The sequence below is a fragment of the Drosophila kikkawai genome, chromosome 3R (assembly GCF_030179895.1).
Source record: "Drosophila kikkawai strain 14028-0561.14 chromosome 3R, DkikHiC1v2, whole genome shotgun sequence".
NCBI lineage: Eukaryota > Metazoa > Arthropoda > Insecta > Diptera > Drosophilidae > Drosophila > Drosophila kikkawai.
In genome coordinates, this window is record NC_091731.1 from 10,204,389 (window position 1) to 10,223,913 (window position 19,525).

Consider the following 19,525-nt stretch of genomic DNA (forward strand, 5'->3'; position numbering starts at 1 on the left):
TATTTCATTTATTTAAATTCATATTAGGTCGTCACAAAATCCATTTGCAAATTAAAACTATATACAATATTTCTCAGTGCTTCTGTATCTGTTCCTGTCCCTGGCTTTGTGTCCGTTGCTTTAACTGATTTCCATTGCTTTGGCACACCTGCTATCCTGTCCTTGTTTGCGATCTCCCCTTGAAGGAATATATGTATGTATGTATGTCCCTATTCTTCCTTAAGCGATGTCTGTCTGTCTTTCTGTCTGACTCACTCGCCTACCTGAGTCGTCGTGATCCTTTGTGGCCATAATAGCCTTTTCGCAATTTGTTTGCTTTGGTTGTTGTGCACTGCGTTAATCGAAAGTGCTTAAGTGTGTATCCTGCGCAGGACTCTCGAAGATTACGATCTGCGGCTTAGGGAGGATGGGTATGGAACGACCTCTCGTCATTGTCCGTGTCACAATAATTGCCATCAATTATTCGACTACCTGCTACTGTCCGCAGAGAAACTCAAATCAGTAGATCAAAAACTGAACTCGAAAAGGGAATGTGTTAATTTCCTTGACTGCCCTTTTGTGAAGTATTCTTTTCAGGCGTCAATTGAATTACTTTCATAATATATCGATCTGTAGGTACAATGCAAGAAGAATAAAATAGTGAGGATATTTATATATATATCGAATATAATCCTAAAGAGACATATAAATACTCCACTGTCCACGGGTTTAAATAACGTTTCCTCCATTTTTCCCCCTTCGACTCTCTGCTCTTATCATGGCTTGATGAAGTGATTCCACTTCAAGTTCACTTGACCAAATGAAATTTCCTTCATTAAAACTAAACTTGAAACTGGAGGAGGACCAGTTGAAGAGCTTGGGGAGTGGGGTTAGCTATCTCTGAGTAGATCTCCCAACACACCCAGTTCATCTTGCTTTTTCGGCTTTTACGTCGTGCCGTTCGTTGTCGTTCAGATTTACGAAAATTACAATTGTGTACACGAGGTACTTCAGCTTGAACTGTCGCTGTTAGTGTTTGCTCCACCCCCTACTGGCCTGCTGCCTACCAGCCACCCACCTCATCCTCTACTCCCTACCACTACTCTCTGGAATCCCCAAGTCTCGACTGCATTTGCCAGTGTTATTCAAACGCCATTCGCCGTCGCATTGTTTGACAGTTCTGTCTCTACTACTCGCCCTGCCCCTCGGTTTCCCTCTATCTCGATGTTACTCCGCCGAAAACCAGATGAAAAAAGAAAACTTTATTTTCCGACAATGCACACATACACACAGTCAGACATACACACGGAAATCGTGGAGGGAAACTAAGCAAAACCAAAGTAAACCAAAAATCGATAAGAATAACAGGCGGAAGAATATCAAGGGAATTTCTTTTGCTCGCCGAACTTTGAGACCTTTTGTACAATATATAATGGAACAAACTTTAAGTGCAGTTAAAAGCGGTGTTGAGATAATTTTAGAGAAACTCTATACATAAATTCTAACGATAAAAACTATACATATATATAAAAAATTTAGACTAAAAAAGCCAAAGTAAGAGAATGATGAAAAATCCTTACATTGAAAGACTTGACTTACTTTACAAATCCACTGATATGAGTTCGAAAATTATTGAAGCACTGGGATAGAATGAGTTTCACTCTGACTCAGATTACAATTAAAATGAGCTCTGGACATAAAAACGGTTGTGATGTATTCAAAAAGATGATCCTTATTGTTATAATAGTAACGGGAATTGTGAAATACCTTGAGCCAAATGTCAAAACTTTCATAGAGCTGAACGGCATCGGAAGAGTTCCCCCTTCGTTGTTCGTGGTTAGCCAATCACATTCCCATTCCATATCCATCGCCACCACCTGTCCATTTTTATTTCTGGCATCCTCCCACGGATGTGTCTGCCGCTTCCTTTCGTTCATTTACGTTTGACAGACGCTGAAAAGTACGTGTTTAGCTGGTGTCCTCCGGGGGAATCGAGGAGCCTGTCGGAGGAGCCTGTTTGAAAATCTTTGTCGATAACCGCATTGAGGCTGTCTACTGTCTCCTGTCCGCCAGAACTTAGTCATTCTCCAGGAGCTGGAGGAGGAGGAGGAGCTCCCTGCGGGTCCATGCCTATCAATTGAGGAAATATCACTTCAAGTGGCCCGGCCATAAAACACAAAAACCCCTCCGAAAAAGTGGGAGACCAAGTGGTAGCCCGTGTGCCACTTGAGTCGCCTCGAGTGCAAATGAGAAAAGACGGACGAGTGGTCGGAGTAGGTCCGGGGTCGTAGAAGTTGTAGTCACAGTTGGAGTGTCCTATGTCCTGCGCCCCTGTGTCTCTCTGCTGTCCCTGGATATTTATCATTTTGCACTCTGGACTCGAGTGACAAACGAGTGGAAAGCCAAAGACACATACAAGGAAAATATTGAAAAATGACTCGAAAATAGCCTCTGGTTTTTGGTCTCCGATTTTAGGGTTTCTGGTGTCACATAATAACGGATGCCAGACTTCATTTCAATGGATTACAAATTGTCAAAAGGCCAGATCAAGTTGTTAGTAAAATAGCAGGAATTTTATTCTGACGAAGACTTTTCATTTACTGATGTTAAAAGCTATTTTAGTATCAGGAAGTACAGGAAGTATATATATTATTTGATAATATTGTCTAGAAACGAAATATTTATATAAGCCTGAAGACAAAGAGCCTATATCAAATAACAAAGATTATTAGTTTTTCTTTACTCTAAGTTCAACACTTTCCATTTTATCATGACCTAATTGAAGGTGGTTTTAATATCACCAAAAACTTCTCTATCTAATGGTGTGAGTATTTCTATTTGTTTTGCGAGTGTGCCTATGCTATCTATGTGTGTCACTTAGTCAACTTTGGTGCTTTCCCGCTCCCTATCGCATTTCACGCCCTCTGATATGTACATTTCCCAGCGATTTCCACTAGCCTGTGACTAGACGAAGGTGGCAGAGGGACGGAGAGCAGACCGCTCTCTTTATCTCTGCTTACTTTACCACCTTTTCCCGGACTCTCTAATTTAGATTCAGATTGCCCGAGTGGTCCGAGTGCTAGAAAGTTGGCCTAAAACATTTTTGTGATTCTGTCCGCCCGCACGGAAGTTTTTCAAATTTTTGCAGGAGTCCAGCTCTGGTGACTCCTCGAGTTCCCCCATCTAAGTCCTTCCCACATTGCCTTAGATTTTGGCTTAATTTATGTTTCTATGTCGAGACCGTTGGTCTGTTTATCTGTCTCTTTCCTTGGCCCACTCTCTTTTTCTTTCTGTCTGTGTTTCGTTCCCTGTCTAGGTTCTTTGGTCTGTGCTCCATTTTTAATGCTTTGAGTACACTGGAATATGTATAAATATATAAGGGAAAACTGTATATAGGAAACAAGTTTTCCTATAGAAAAAATATATGGAAAAGGCATGGTTTTTGTGATTATTCTTACGATTATTGGAGCATTTTTCGTATTAAAAATTAAATGTTAAGACTAAAAGACTTAAGTAAGAAGTATTTTACAATAAAAAAAAAGGATTTATATTTTTTATGTATGTAACTATGTATTTCTGTCTTAGGGTGCCTACAAGTCGTGAATATATTTTATTTCTTCTCCAACTTCTCTTTTCTAGAATTTAGCTTAAAGTCTCATATACCAGGTATTCACATTCCCTCTCCTTTGCAGCTTCTCCTGTTCCCTCATGAAACTGCTGCTGTGAATGCTTCCTTAGGTCTGCCTCCATTTTTACGGTCCCAATTTCGAGTTCCTCGCAGCCCCATTTACCGGGGGCTTTAAGCTTTTGGTTGCATGATAAAGTTGCCCAGATTGCGTCAGATCTTAATGAGCAAATGCAGCGGCAGAAGGAACAGGCAAGAGAAGCAGCAGCAGGCACAGGCACAGGCACAGGCACAGGCACAGGGACATTGGAGCAGGGATTTGAGGACATAAATGGGGACGCAGTTACTTCCGCGACCAGTGCGGCCGCCATGATTAATCTCAACACTTTCCGACCCATTAATTTCACTCAGCCGAAGGGGCAAGCCGACGGTAATGGATAGGGCATAAAAACAGGGGGACTTCGAAGGGGTCGGCGAGTTGTCATGCGAGTGCTTCAATTCGCATTACTTCACACTCCTTTTTGCAGCTGCTTTTTTGGAGGGGTTTCAGGCCTACAGCCTGTAAGGACTACTCACCTTCCCTTAATGTGGGACTCGACTCGGTGTCCAGCTCCTGATGATGATGATGGGCAGATGACGATGAGGTGTAAAGGTAGCAAAATGGCAGATTGAAAGTGCTCTCATCTCATCAAAAACACACATTATAAACAGTCTCGGCTGGAAATTGCAATTTGTTTGGCTAGAAAAAGGTGGTTTTCCGGTCGTATGTATGTACATATATGAGGAATGCGTGTCATAAAATGAGTAAAATATTGCCCCAGGCTGAAATCGACATGAGAGCCTGCCGAGGGTGAACTAACTGGGGAAGGACGACTGGGGAGTATCGATAGGGGGAGTAGGACATTAAGACGTGACCTGGGCGGGGGGTTTCATTTTCAGCCATTGCCATGGCTACACCCTAATCTATGTCCTGCCCTAAAAATGGGGAGGAAATATATATATATTTATTTATTTTTTCTGCTCTTCCGCTATTTTATTTCTTTTTCTCAAATGCCCTTTCAACGGGGATTGTTATTTTAAAAAAGAGCTTAACATAAATGGAAAATATATTGTTTGGGTTTGTGCAAAATCCATCCTGAATTTATTGGTTTGCAATTTTAAAATTAATACATATTATTTTATTGGTTTAAAAGGCTTAAGGTATTCAAACTCAAAAGAAAATCATAAACAAGCACAGGATTAAAAAGGATTATAATTAATTCAAATAAGAAACCAATACTTCGTTAAAATCCTATTTTACTTTTTGGGTTTTCCTTCCTTTATATTTAAAGAAATCCTACAATAAGTTGATATTATCTACAAGACTAAGGATATCGATTTCGTAGAGCATTTAAAGCCTCGACTCTGTCAGTTTACCTTATTTACGGCTTGGTATTTCTAGATTTTCTTTTGCGCACCGTTGTCGGGCTGCGAAATTACATTTGTACCTTTAATTTATTGATGTTTGAATGCGCTTGCCTAGTCAGAGGACATTCCATGGTACGGGGGAGTGGTGTTCGGGGGTGTGTCGTGCCTAGCAGCTGTGTGTGTGGGAGGGTTGGATGGGTGGGTGCAAGGTGTGCGTGGGTGTTTTTCAAGGTGCCGATATGTGAGGGGTCACCTTACGGGGCCCAGTTTAAAGGTTCATTTGCAGAGCACCCGTTCGGGGCGTGAAAATGGCCAACTAATAGAATGTCTTGACCCGAGAAAAGGGTTCCCAGCAATTTGATTTACAGGCCTGGCCTAATGGCAGGATGCGAATGTGCCATGTGGGACCCGGTCGGTGGCGGGCATTGTTGGGGAACGTGACAGCACGAAATGCTAATGAAGTGGGAAATGGAAACCGTTTCATTTGTTTTATGCCAGGTGGGAATACGTAGTAGTGGAGGATAGGGAAATCTGCTTCGGCAAATTGCTCGTGGGATGGAGCTCTGCTGAGCTTGGGCTTAGTCAAAGGTTGGCTCCTGGCTCCTTGTCCCTTTAAGCCGCCATTCAAATGGCCATAAATTATAAGTGACGAAGGATCTAGCCTCTTTGTTAACTTTGAGAACTAAATCCATGCAGCAGCAACGTTGCAACTTATTTACATGCCACACCAGTCTTCCCATCCTTTCCTTCTTATACAGACCCCTCTATATATCCAACTATTCCCTGCCAGGACACTCAATCTGTGCTGCCAAGAACTTAATGCCACGCGCCAGACAACAAAGGAACAGAGTCCCGAAAAAATGTGGAGACCATGCAAGAAAATGCAAAATTTATCATTTGCTGCAATGAGCCAGGATACGGAGCTCGGCAAGGATTCCCATCCTATCCTTTGACATGCCACCAGTTCTGTGTGTGTGTGTCTTTGTGACAGGATGTGTTACGAAAAATGTTCGTGCAAACTAATGAGGACTTTGGTGATGGCACATGGTTGTACCCTGGGTTCATTGCTGAGAAAAATAAATGGTAAAGGTTCATATAACTTGCCCTTTATGTTATGTTTTTCGTCTTTACTATTGCTTCTTGAAATTCTTTTGATATTGAATAAATTTATATTAATATAAAATAAATAATAAATGAGAAAACCGACTGCTATGAATTGTCTAACTTTAACAGAGTCACTCCCTCGTATTTTATCTTACTCTTCCATCTTCAAAATTTTGTATACTTCTCGAATAAAATGTGGAGTTCATGCAAAGCATAAACGAGGTGGCGACCAAAACTTTTCCGTTGACAATAAAAAAGTTTAAAGTCCTCGTGCACCATTAACCAGACCGAGACAAAGACCCGGCACACACACTCCCGGAGAGTCCAAGTTGAGTCACCCCGTAAAGTCTCGAGATTGCTGGAGCCAAATGTTTGCGTAAATTTGGCTGCAACAATTTTGCCAGTGGCCAAAAGGACAATTTAGACGAAGGATGTGAGGGGTGTGAGCGAGCTAGGTGACACATTCCTCTAATGGCGACCAAGTGCCTGCATCCACTCGGTGCTTGTTGACTTCTCTCCTTTGTTTTTTGGCTCCTGGTGAAAATTTTTCATTTTTCAATGCCAACGGACAAAGGAAAAAAGGATATATTTTTGCCAACTCTCACTCTTCCTAGTTCTTTCCGCATGGCAATCATATTGGGATCAGCATTGTAAATTGCCCGACTCGACGCTCATATTTCTTTATTTCTTCTGGTGATTTTGATAAATGAGGCAAGGAGGCAAATCCGGGAGATGGAAAACTCTCCCCAGGCACAGCTTGTACAATTTGATTGCCCCTCGCCACGGCGAAAGTTAAACGTTATTTCCTTATTTATTTCCCTCAACTTTCCAGACTCCCCAGAACCCTTTTTGCACGCATTTCCTTTCGCTTTTCCTGGCTTTTGTTGCCCCAAAACATAAATTTGCTTTGTCGCAGCTTCCGTCTGGTCATGTTTTATTTTTTGGTTTTTTTCTTTCACTCCCACTCCCCGCCCAAACAGTTTGACAAGCTCTGAAGGAACCCCCGCCCCCCAAACATTGGTGAACTTTTTTCCCCGCCCATTTTTCCGACTTCTTTTGCAAATGAGATTTCGTTCAGTTTGCCGTGATAAATTGTTGATGCCGCTGAATGTGTTTACACGGGTGGTGCGGGTCGGAATGTGTTCCGGGGGTGATAAGAGGTTAAATTCGGATTTTTGGGGTATGACTCTCTGGGTGGCATTTGGCATTTTGCTTGTTAAGAAATTTTTGGTTAAGCTGAGTGAGGAATTTTCTCGTTTTTTTTTGTGTTCGTTTCATAGACCTCCTTTTAATCCATCTCAATGAACCTAATATGGAAATTATTCTCAGGAATGTGCGGACCGCAAGGATCAACTGACCTTTGATGGGAGAAAGGTAGCCCAGAAGATTCTTTGAATTAAAACAAGTTAAAGTAGGGATTGCCATCTGCTGAATAGAAAACTTAACTTAATTTTTGAACATCACAGCTTAAACTAGCAGACTTTTGCTGTAGGACAATTATTCAAAGGAACACCGAGTGAAGCGTTGAAATTCGAATGAAATATGCAAATGATTAAGCAGCCGAGGGCCTGGCAATGGGGTTTTCAGTGGTCAGTCGGTGGAAGTAATTGTTAAAATTATGCGCTAATATTTTGCATAGACCACCAACAACAGCAATAAAAACAACTGCGACAGGAGCGAGTGTTGAACTCATTTAGCCATTAACTAAGCCAAAAACTGAAATCCAATTAAAAGTTAAAAGCCACAAAGGCAAACCCCATTGAAGAGTCTCGGTGGGAAGAGTGGCCAGAGAAGAAGGCAAGGTGTCTAACAGTGTACAAAATTAGTCATAAAGTTATTATTTATAAAGTTATATTAATAAAATCTAATGGGAAAATTAAAGAAATGTTAAGTGGTGCCTGAGGTTCAGGGTGCTCAGGCTTCATTTTCATTTCCAAAGCGGTTACTCCAAACATAATATAGCAAAAATTATACAAATAATATAACAATAAATTAAGGAAAACAATTTTAAATTGAAGAAAAAGTAGAGCCACAAGATTGACCATCAACTTTTTAACTCGGACTTCGTTTTAATGCATTATATCCATAATTGTTAAAAGGAAAGTTCTTAACTATTATTGTTATCCATTCACGATCTTAAGAAAACTCTAAAAGAATTTTTCATATTTTTCAGTGTAAGATCTTTAAGTAGTGTGCTTTTCCTTATTTGCCTTGCTGCCTTGGTCAAGTTGAAGGCTTCCGGCGAGCTTCAGACGAGGCCAAAATGAGAGGCGAGCAAGGAGCTTAGCATATTATAAATAACATCCAAACACGCAAACCGTTTGGCCAGGTGAAAACAGAAAACCAAGAGGGAAGCCCCCGAACGAGTTAACGAAGCCATTGGCCGTAGTGTTGCGTGCCCAAAACTCTTTTGGGCCAAAACCAAACCAAGCCGAACCAAACCGACCCGAAAGAGAAACTTTTCCAGCTGCAGGACCAGAAGGAGCTGAGCGCCAGAGCTACGGGTAGCCGTAAGGAACTTTGATTAAGTTTTCCATCGACTTAAAGTTCCTGCCTGCGAGGCGGCGAAATTAACTAACCCGGAAAGGAAAGGAGGCAAAATACTCGTACTATGGAGCAGGAGACGTGCCTGGGTTCTCTATGAGCGCCAGCCGGATAAGTATGCTATAGAGATTCTCGCAGGCACGTAAACGCATTAAAGCGGGAGCGAGTGAGACGAAGTCAGGGCAGACTGAACCTCCTTAATGATTATTGTCTTAAAATTAATCAAAGTGCGTGCCAGAATTGGCAAAACTTTTCGGCTAACATCCTAATAGATTTTCGTCGCTCCACCCAACGTCCTTGTTTTGTGTTTGTGTTTTGCATTTAATTGATATCCAAAAATTGATGCGGAAACAGTGAGGGCTCGTTAAGTGAGCTAGTCAAAACAAATATTTGAGATTGACAGATTTCATTAATTCCAAAACAGTAAATTGCGTTTTAAAATGTTTGTATTAGAGGCGGTGGTAATGCTATGACGTTATGCTTTTTAATTACTTTGTCTCAACTTCAGCGCTATTTAAAAATGTTACTGGAAACGTTGACACATGCAGTCTGATTGAAATAACATATTTAATTTTTAAATATTTTATAAAATAATATAATTTATTCCAGAGCCACTGGAAATTGCTATAGCCTTCTTTTAAACACCACTTCAACTTTATTGCATAAGCCACGCATAGTTTTCCAGCTGCAAAAGTTTACTGTGCTAATCCCACAATCCATTCCCATTCCCATTCTCATTAGCTTCAGGTCAAACTTTCATACTTTCGTGGGAGATTAATTAAATTACAAGCAATATTTGCTATGCAGAGGACAGCCTCGGCCGAGGGCTTTGTCTCCGAGCCAAGCAAATTGTTCCGGCGTGTGGAAAGTTTTGCGGGGGATGGGGCAGGATATAACTTTCCCACTTGCGGTATGGTACTGTATGTGCTGCTGTGGGTGGTTCCGGGGTTTCCGGGTTATGTGGGTGGTGCTCGGGTGTGGCCTGCCACTGCGGTGGCAATATTTGACACTGTTTGTGGCCGATTTGTCGTCTGATATGCTTGACACTTTGTGGCACAAACGCCTGGCTTGAATGTCATAGGACACCTGCGGCGCTTGCTTTCGATTTACTGTTTGATTTTCGGAAAGCCGCACTAAGGCCTTCTCCAAAGAGAACAAAAAAACGAAAAACATCAGCGCTCAAAGGCAGCGCAAGTCATTTGCATAAGGCTGAGGAGTCACACTTTGCAAAATGTCACGCAGCTGCCTCTGACTGCCTCTGTAGCCTAACAAGAAACTCGTCATTGACAGCTAACTGCACTGAAAAGAAATCTATAGCCAGAATCCTTTGAAATTGAACTTCAATCAGGAACAAGATTGATCTGAATTCGATGATTCATTTTCACTTAATAATGTTTTTAAGTGCGTAAAAATGAAGTAAGTTTTTGTGTTCTTTTAAGAGAAACTACTTGAAATAGAAACAGAAACATGACAAAAATTCCCATTTCTTAAGCTTTTACAAATCTCACAAAAGTAAGCTTGAAATATTTCCCTCAAGTCTGCAATTACGAATGCTAACAAATATAGGTCGATGCTAATAAAAACAAATTTCCCTCAGTGTTAATTTCTCTCGCGGTTTTTTTTCTTCTCCCGTCAAATGTCAACCGCCATTTTATGTATTTTTAAATATAGAAAAACAGCCAGGAAAAATGGTAGAAAGGAGGAAAAAAGTCGAAGCACATTTTTCAACTGTCATCAGTTTAAGCTGATGAAATTGCTGACAGACAGGCACGTCCCCCCCCCCCCTTGATCCCCGCCTCATTTCCAACGCTCCTCTCGCTTCATTTGCCATCATCGTCAATAATATGACATAAGTATACTTCCAAGTAATGTTCCTTCGCCAAAACTTTTTCCCTTTTCAGCTGGGAGAGCGCCCGCTGGGGGCTGAGCCTCGCTGATTTCATAATGTTTTCCCACTGCTTTTCTATTTTTTGATTTAGTGCTCGACATTCGATGTTTCGTCCTTTCCCGCTCGCTCTGTGGCTTTGGCTGGAGGTTTTTATTTGCCAACTTGATGTTTGTGTTTTTATTAGCTCTGCTGATTGTGATGCTATTTTTGACACTCGATAAAGTCAATAAACATACAAAATGGTATTGTTAAATAATGGTCTTGGCTGAAGAGGGGTGAAGGAGGACTTAAGAAGGGACATTGTTTTAATTAAGGTCTACTGTTCAGATTGATTGCTTGCGATAGCCTAAATGTTTTCTTAATACGAAAGTCTTATAAAGCTGTTAAGTGAAATATATAAAATCGTTAGCCCCAACTGCCCCCTCTCCTACTAAGCCACTGTCCTGTGGCCAATAAGTAATCATCATTATATATCCTCGCAGACGATAGGCTGTCCAGCCAGGACATTTATTAAACGGATGGCTTTGGCTTTATTGCTTAACCGTGCATTTGATTCATCGATTTCTTGCTGCCGTCATAAAGCAATTTATTCATATTTCCATTTCGGATTTTTCCGGATTTTTGTTTTTTTCCAGCATCCAACCCAATACGAATTGAAGCAAACCAATCGGAACCAAAAGTGCGTTGCGGTTCCGCCAATTAATATCGATGGTAAGTTGATTTTTATTCACGAATATTTATTTACCTTCTTGTTTTTTAATGCATTTCCCATAAACTCAATTTCGCATTGCGATTTCATTGGATATATACTCAATTAAGACTATACGCTGTATAAATATTTTTATATATAGAGTTTAATGGAATTTATGAGAGCTGTTTCTGTATTTATTTTTGTACTTCACTAGGTTGTAAATCAAATTTATATTAAGTTTGAGTTATTTTCGATTACTAAAAATAGAAATTAAATAAATTAAAAAATATAGATGGTGATATAATACATTTTCTCAGTAGTTCTCAATATTTTCCGACTCTAAAATAGTTTATTAACATTGTTATTTGGCAAGCACCTACATAATTTATTTACTTGCAATTCCTTGAACAAATTGAATCAATTTTTCTAAATTATTAAGCTTATAAATTCTTTTAACCTTTTTGGAAGGACATTTGGGAAAAGTTTGCCTTTCAAAACTCCCCAAATCGCACAGATATTAAATCGATAAAATGGCAATAAAAAACAGCCTGAGCTTGGACCCAGCACATTTTTTACCATCATCCTGGATGTGTTTGGGGTTTTTCAAGCGCTCTCTTTCTCTGTATTTGCTCCATTTTTAATGCAGTTTGTTGAACTTTTCCCGTGCAATTTGTATTACTAATGCGAACGGCAAACAAAGATGAGTTGGGGAAAAGTGCAAGGAAAAAAAAAACAGAAATGGCAAGCCAATGAGTCGAATGATTCGGGCAATTGCAATTCCAAAGGAGCAAACTACTGCTCCTTCTTCTCCTCGAAATATCCTTGTCGCTGCCCGCTTTCCCTCTGGCCCCGATATCACCCTTCGGTTTGAGCCGGAAAGATGCCCGTAATAATTCACTTCTGGCCAGAGGGAGCCTGGGAAAAGGATTAAATATGCAGCACAAGTCGAGGCCAGGAAGACTTTTAGTCACACGGAAGGAGCATGGAAAAGCTCGGCAGCAGCTGAAAAGTTTAGTTTAAGTGTATGACGACAGCCAGCAGAACTTGGCTCGAATGCGCTCATGTGCAAAAATGCCATTGTTTTGGATTTGGTCGTAAACAAAGCGGTGAAGCGAAGGCAAAAAATTTCCTCTTTTTCTCTAGTCCCTTCCTCGGAGCTCCAAGGTGGGTAAGGTGGCAGGCATTGGCAGTCCTGTCCAAGTCGGAAAATAAAACAAAACGGAAGCCCGTGACTAGTACAGCAAATAAGTGAAAAAGGTTGGTCAAACTTTGAGACTTGGTTAGCACCCTGGAAGAGAGTCCTTCAAAAGAGTATGCTCTTCTAATTGATTAAGCTGTGGGTTTTCGAGATTTTTACTGGATAAAGCATAGTTTGAAATTAGATTTGAAATTATATTTCCTAGGAGAACATATAAAATATAGGAAATATTATAAAAATTTCTGACGTTTTCTTCTCTTTGAATTTCTTAAAAATCTCAAAAAATACTTTTTCAAAGTTGATATTACTTAATTAATTCGAGTGTATCCTTGTACAATCCCTTTTTTTTTGAGGGTATGGACAAGTAACAATAGAAACGGCAACGACAACAACAACAATGTTCTTTCAACACTTGAAAACTTGTACACACACACACAGATGGGTTTTGGAACACACAGGACTCAAGGCATAGGGAAAGGGTACGAGAGTGTGTGAGCAGGCGTCGTGTGGGTTTTGAACTAAGAATTCCAGATCCTTTCTGGTTCCATTTCTACTTGAGGAGTGTGGGTAAAAAAAGGCTATTGGGTTTTTGGGCTCTTGCTTTTGCTTTTGCTTTCAGCTTGCGTAGTTTCCAGGCGGGAGTGGTGATGGGAGGCTTGGGGCTCTCTCCAGACTGTGCCACAAATGGCGTCACATGCTAAAAACCCAAATAGCAACCACCGCAGCAGCAACAACTACAATGTTGAAAATGTTTGCCTGCAATCGCACTGCAAAACTTTTGAAATGCTACAAAAAGGACGAAGGGGGCGCAGGACAGCGGAGGACATCTCGAGTGACTACAAGTCATAAAGTACACAACACAACGGGGCAAAACACCGAAAGGACAATGCACAGACATTCAAGTCCTTCTCAGTCCGGCTCAGACGACTGCACAAAATGTCCCCCAAAAATGTTCGTGTCTCGTCGGGGCTCGCTGCTCGTTTCTCGTTTCTCGTTTCCTTTCTGAATTGCAGTCACATTTTTGGCATATGTCACCACACCATATGCAATTACAGGGCTCCAGGCAAGCAGTTACATTGAAAACATTTTAACCAAAATTGAATTTACTCTCCCAGAAAATGGGTATTCCTTCATCCCCTGGAAAACTAACAAAGCCAGCCCATTAATAATTCTGAATGGCCTCCAACAAATTGACCATTCGAAGCGAGCCTTCCCATGCCCCCCGCCCTCATGTGAGTAAATGCTTCACCAGAAGTGCCAGAAAACAGCAACAGTTCCGCAGAAATGGCTTATAAATTATTATGGGGGGGAGGGTGAGGGGACACAATGGAAGTAAAAGTATTTGTTCGTTCACTTTCGCAGTAGAGCCGAGTTTATAAATTGGTCATAAAAACCAGAAGCGCTGTAGAAAAAAGCACAACTTTGCGACAAATTGTCGAAAAAACTGCCACTAAAATATGGGCCAGACTCGATGGTTGGCCATTCAAATTGTAGGGATTATAGAAAAGCTTTTAAGGCGTGTTCTTGAAAATGTTTAAGGTATATTTATTTCTTTTCAGGTTTTTATAAAATTTATTTATTGAAAAACATTAAAAAAAACATTATTTCCGTTAGGGCATGGTAAAAGAAAGCCTAAAATATATACGAATAGTGGTAAAAGCCTTCAATGTGATCTCTTAGCTTTAGAATGTTCAAGAAAAATATACAAAAAATAGAATCCTGTCCAATATGCCCCAAAGTCTTGTTCTCGATGGTCATTCAACAATGTTGTAAATGCTTTAGTCAACAATTGGTGGGTCGGTTTATTTTTGTAAAATAGATTCTCTCTAAATATTTATGCTTTTAGTTCGGACTTCAGTTCATAGTCCGTTGGAATTTTCCTTTTTCCACTCTGTTTGCCCTTTTGTTGTTGGCCAATATCTCGGCTTTGTTTGCCTTTCATTTTGGCAAATTGATTTGTCCGTTTAGATGAATATGCATTGTGTACATTCCCAGCGAATACTTTGTTTATAAAGATGGTTAGAATAACGGGTCCATTTAGTTGATTAATTGTCAATCAGGACCAATATTTGGATGGCAGGGAAATCAATGGGAAGTGGATGTGCCACTTGGGCTGATTTTAAAATGTATATATATATATAAATATATTTATCGCTGATCCTGCGCCTCTCTTTTTCTCTCCCTCTCTTATCTCGTTCATCGGGACTTTTCCTTCGTCATGTGGCAGCTGCTTTCACGTTGCAAATAAATATTTTATGGCATTTTGTATGCGCTCTCTCTCTCGCTTTCCCGCTCGCGCCTGCTTACAAATACAATATGGCCGCCGCCATTTTGGCATTCACTATTTCGCCATTTTTACCATTCCGCCATATTTCATTTCCGCTTCTTCCAGTCCGCATTTGTTATTGTTGGTTTTTGTTCTTGTTCCCACTGCCTTTGTTTGTTTGTTGTTTGTTGGCGCTGCCATGGCGCATTTTGTGAAAAGTCAATTATTTATGCATGTCACGTTATTTTCTGGCAAAAGAGCACAAGAACTGAGGGAAAAGAAAAGAGCACCCGCCGCACCGAACCAAATCCAACCAAACAATCATGAGTAGGGTAGCCCAGAAACAAATAAACAGTACCAACAACAAACGAAACCAAAAAAGAATGAAGAAATTTGCGCTAAAATGGCCAAAAATTCAAATGTCACCGCCAGCAGTAACCGCATTTCCCCCCTTCTCCTTTGTCCCTCCTCTCCTTTGCTCCCTTCGAACTTTGCCACACTTTTCTCATCGTTCCTATGGCTTTTCCTCCTCGCATTTCCACCATCAACATTTTCCCATTCGTTAGGTGGCAAGCTGATTATTAGATTTGTAATCTATGTGTGTGTGTGTTTGCTGGTGTGTTTGTGTATTTTGATACCCGATACTCGAAGGATATGAGTGTGTATTGGAATGGCGGAAACTGTAGATAGGAGATTTAATACGTACTTTTTTTTTACAAGTCTGTATAATATTAAAAATTTGAACTATAAATAATATAATAATAATAATTTAAGTAATATACACTTTTACATCTGCAATCTTTTATAAGAGCTCTAAAATGATAAAATGAATATGTCCTCTAGGCAGGCACCAAAAATCTACAATGATTGGTTCTCAGTATATATTATATGTACTGCCAAAATATATTTGTGGGCTGGGTATTCAATGGTCGGAACTGAAATAAATACTTATTATATTTGCTTAGCTCTGTGTTTGCTTTGAGGAGAAAAGCACGAACATAAAGCGGGAGTGAGCTACAAAGGCAAGGCTTCGACATCAGGACAACATATGCCATCGAAGGCAATTGAATTGTAATTTGATAGAATGAAAAATTTCTTCATTTGCTGCCGAAATAATTTTTCATTATATGATATTTTGTCAACTCAGCGCCGAGAAGAGTAAGAAGACATACACTATGAAAATAATGATATATCTTTGATTTTCAGAAATTCAGAGTTGTTTAAATGCAAAATCATTCAATGGTAATATTGTTTTAAATTTTCTGAGATTAAAATTATTAACTAATCTAGGCTTATAATTGTATTAATTAAATTAATGAGACCAATTAATTAATTAAGAAATTTTGATCAAATTGGTCATAGTCAATGTAATATTGAATATATTTAGTTTGATATATTTTAAGTAAGATATCGATATATAAAAAAAATATCCGAAAAATAACATTTCATATTTTATAGCCGATATATCAGACAAAATATCGATTATTTGCCAATATATCGCAATAACATTTCGACTTCCATCTTCCTTCGCCTAAATATCGTTACACCGATATTTTCCGCCATTTCCATTGTTTTCTTAAAATTTTCTCAGTGTTTAATGACAAAAAAGCCAAGAGCAGGGGAGTTTTGGTAGACCAAAATATTGACAGCTACTCAAGAGTCAGACAGCACGCCTCATTGCAATTCCTCAATCCAGCCAGCCATGCATCAGTCAATCAATCTCACTCCGCTGTCATATTATGAATTGACAGCTACCAGTCTGGACATCGCAAAATATATACGATGTGTGAGCTGTTTTAAACAGCAATTAAATGGATTTAAGCAAGCTCTTGTGTGTCGGCGGCAGTCAAAAGGAAATGTAATCAATTGAATTAAATTTAAATGAAATTTAATAGAAAACAGTGCACAGAAAAAATAAATAAATAAGTGAGTAAAAAAGCGAAGAGAAAACAATGGCCAGAGAGCATAGCGCCTGTGCTCAGTGGGGCGGTAAATTGAATTGTTGTCACCACAATTTACACAGCCACGCCTTTGGCAGCCACGCCCCTTCTTCCGACTCCTCTGACTTGCTTTTTCATCTATCCATCCTTACTTTTTTGTTTGCTGTTGTTGGTTTTTGTGTGCATTATCGGGCTTCTTTTCTTCTGTCATATTATTACATTATTTGCCATTTGCTTTGGACCAACTGGCACACAAGTTTTTCCTCGCTTTTCCCGCCTAATTTCCCGCCAGACTCCAAGTCGTTCTTTGTCCCCGGCCCACGGGGCGTATGCGTATTGTAATCAAGTCATAAATTTGCTCGACTGCGAATTGGTCTAAAGCGTTGCCAGGCATTTTCCTGGCCCATAAGCCACTGAAAACTGCTTTTCAGGCCGCACGTGCCCTACAAACCCACACATACAGACACACACACACACCCCACCGAGAAGAGCGATTCAGACACATAAAGATTTATCTAAAGGGCTGGGGAAGTCTTTTTGCCTCGTTTTGGTTTTCAATAAGAAGGGATTAAGTTGAGTAAGAAAACTACAAACGACAGGCGAGCTTTTTACCTCCTTCGCAACCCATGAAAGCCAATAAAAAGCAAAGATCGCATATCTATAAACCCACTTTTATAGAGGCCACCCCCATACCAGCCCCACAGAACCCCCATTTATCCAGGGCGATAAGTGTTATTTTCAACTGCCAGCTGTGATTCTAAACCTCTCTTCCCAAAAAGAGGAAAAAAAACGAACGGGAGGAGATGAAGAAAGTTTCATGTTACCAGAAGATGTTCCTCCCCTTATCCCACATCTTGCTGGTAACTCGAATTTCGCCCGGCTGCGTGTGCATGTGTATGTCACTTATACATTTTCTTATCTCGACATTAAATTTGTCTGCTTCAATTTGGAGGAAATCTTTAACTTTGCTCCAAACAAAGTTGAATGTAATAAACTTCAAAAAAGAAAAAAAAGAAAGAGGGAAGAGGGAAGAAAAGCGAGCGGAGGAAGAGAAGAATGACAGAAAGAGTCAAGCCCAGCGGCAAATAAACAACGGGGAAAAAAATTTGAAAAATTTTCCTTCTGTTTTCCGGGATTCTCTTTGGTGAGGTGGAGTCTGAGCGGCAAAGGGGCGGGCAAATTATGAACAGCTTGCGTCATATGAGAGGCACGCCCACTTAACTCCCTAAACCAAAACGATTGCGGCACTTGACTTTAGCACCCTTAGCGCCCTTCCCTCCAGCCCTCTTTTATTTTTCTTTCCTGTCCGCCCCTCTCCCCTTTAAGCATGGAGTTTGAGGCTTTGGCTTCATTTAATTTTCATAAGGCCAAATGGAAATTTCATTCTTCATTCTTCAAGTGGCTTTCGACCTGCAACTTAACCAACCAAGAAACCAAAAGTGGCTGATGAATCAAAGGGAATGCGAGTTGACTTTCGCTGGAATTTCATGTAACTTGAGGTTCTTGAAATGCATCAAAACTAATTTGGAATTCAAGCGAACCAGGTTTATGTTTTTCTTTTGTTTAGTAACGTTATTAAATGTATATTTTTTTGTAATATACGTTAAATAACTATTCGTAGCTTGTTAACCAGGTTAAAAGGCTTTACTTCAATGATTATGTTGTTATAAAATATATTATAATAGCGATATTATTATTATAAATTATTACTAAATATTAACATGTAGGATGTTTAGTCTCCATTTAAAGCATTTACATTTGGAGTTCTGTGTTCTTAAATAAAATCAAATATCCCGGCCTTCGAATAAGCTTATTCCACTCTACATACATACCAGTGAATAATGCTTATAAAAATATATTTTAGAATTGTGTCTATTCCTCTGTTTTGCCTTTAGGTGCAAAGACAGACTTGTAGACTTCTTTTCAATGTTGTACCTAATATTATGTAAAACTAATTTGAAGTTGCGGGAACTCAGTCCTTTGGTGTTTTCCCACAGTTCCGCCATCTCCTCCTGCTTATCCGCCAGTGTTTTGTGCAAATTCCTTTTAGAATTTCAATTAAACTTTGCGTCACTTTGTCGCAGCGCTTCCATCGCTGCCAGCAGCTGTCAAGGCGCCGCCTAATGGAGCTGCCCAACGGAGGGTGTGAGGTACTCAGGAAGGGAAGGCGGCGGATCCCGCGTTAGCTGTCAACATTTGTTCAACACAAAATTTCAGTTTAGCATTTTACGCTTGACGCTTTGACTAATGGTTGGGATGAAGATACCGAGAGAGAAAGAGAGCTTACAACAAAATGAAAGAGAAAAAATATATAAAACAAAAACATTGAAAAAGCTTCTAATCCAACAGGAAACTCTTCACTATCAAAGTTATCTAAAAGAATTTTCTTTGTAATTAGGAAATTATGTTATCCCTGATACACACAATATTTATCTTTAACCTACAAGAACTGCAGTTAAATGTAAATAAAAAATGTTAAACAAAGTAATTAAAATAAAATGGAACAACAAAAACTTACACTTGGTACTAATTATCCAAAGGAAGATCTTTTATATCCAGAATATTTCCTTACAAATATTCTTTTCGGTGTAAGAAAGAAAAGAGAGCGAAAAGGGCGTTAAATGAATAATGCATTTTTATCCACAATTTAGCCAACTTTGGTTATGCACGCTTTTTTATGCTCGCCGGCAAAAGTTTTATTTTCCCAGCCACTAACTAAGTCAGCAACTTAAGCTGCAACTAGCCGCCGTACCTGGTCATACCCTCCTCCGCCTGCTTTTATAACTTAATTGTGCTCTGCACCGGGGTTGGTTTCCTTTTCTTCTCATCCATTACTCGATTTCAATGCAAATTGTTCAAGATTTTTCCTTGGTTTTCTCATCT

At 39.8% G+C, this 19,525-nt stretch overlaps 1 protein-coding gene and 1 long non-coding RNA gene across 2 annotated transcripts in view; both read left to right on the forward strand.

Annotated features, from left to right (window-relative positions):
- tinc (transmembrane protein tincar) overlaps window positions 1–19,525 on the forward strand; it is a 67,121-nt gene that overhangs the window by 15,145 nt on the left and 32,451 nt on the right. Inside the window, exon 4 of the mRNA XM_041775595.2 lies at window positions 11,183–11,258. The gene's annotated coding sequence lies outside the window, so the exon portion shown is untranslated. The remainder of the gene's footprint in view (window positions 1–11,182; window positions 11,259–19,525) is intronic.
- On the forward strand, window positions 60–7,922 carry LOC138928952 (uncharacterized). The gene is made up of 3 exons (XR_011445363.1): window positions 60–197; window positions 7,445–7,526; window positions 7,582–7,922. It is a non-coding gene; the product is annotated as an uncharacterized lncRNA (long non-coding RNA).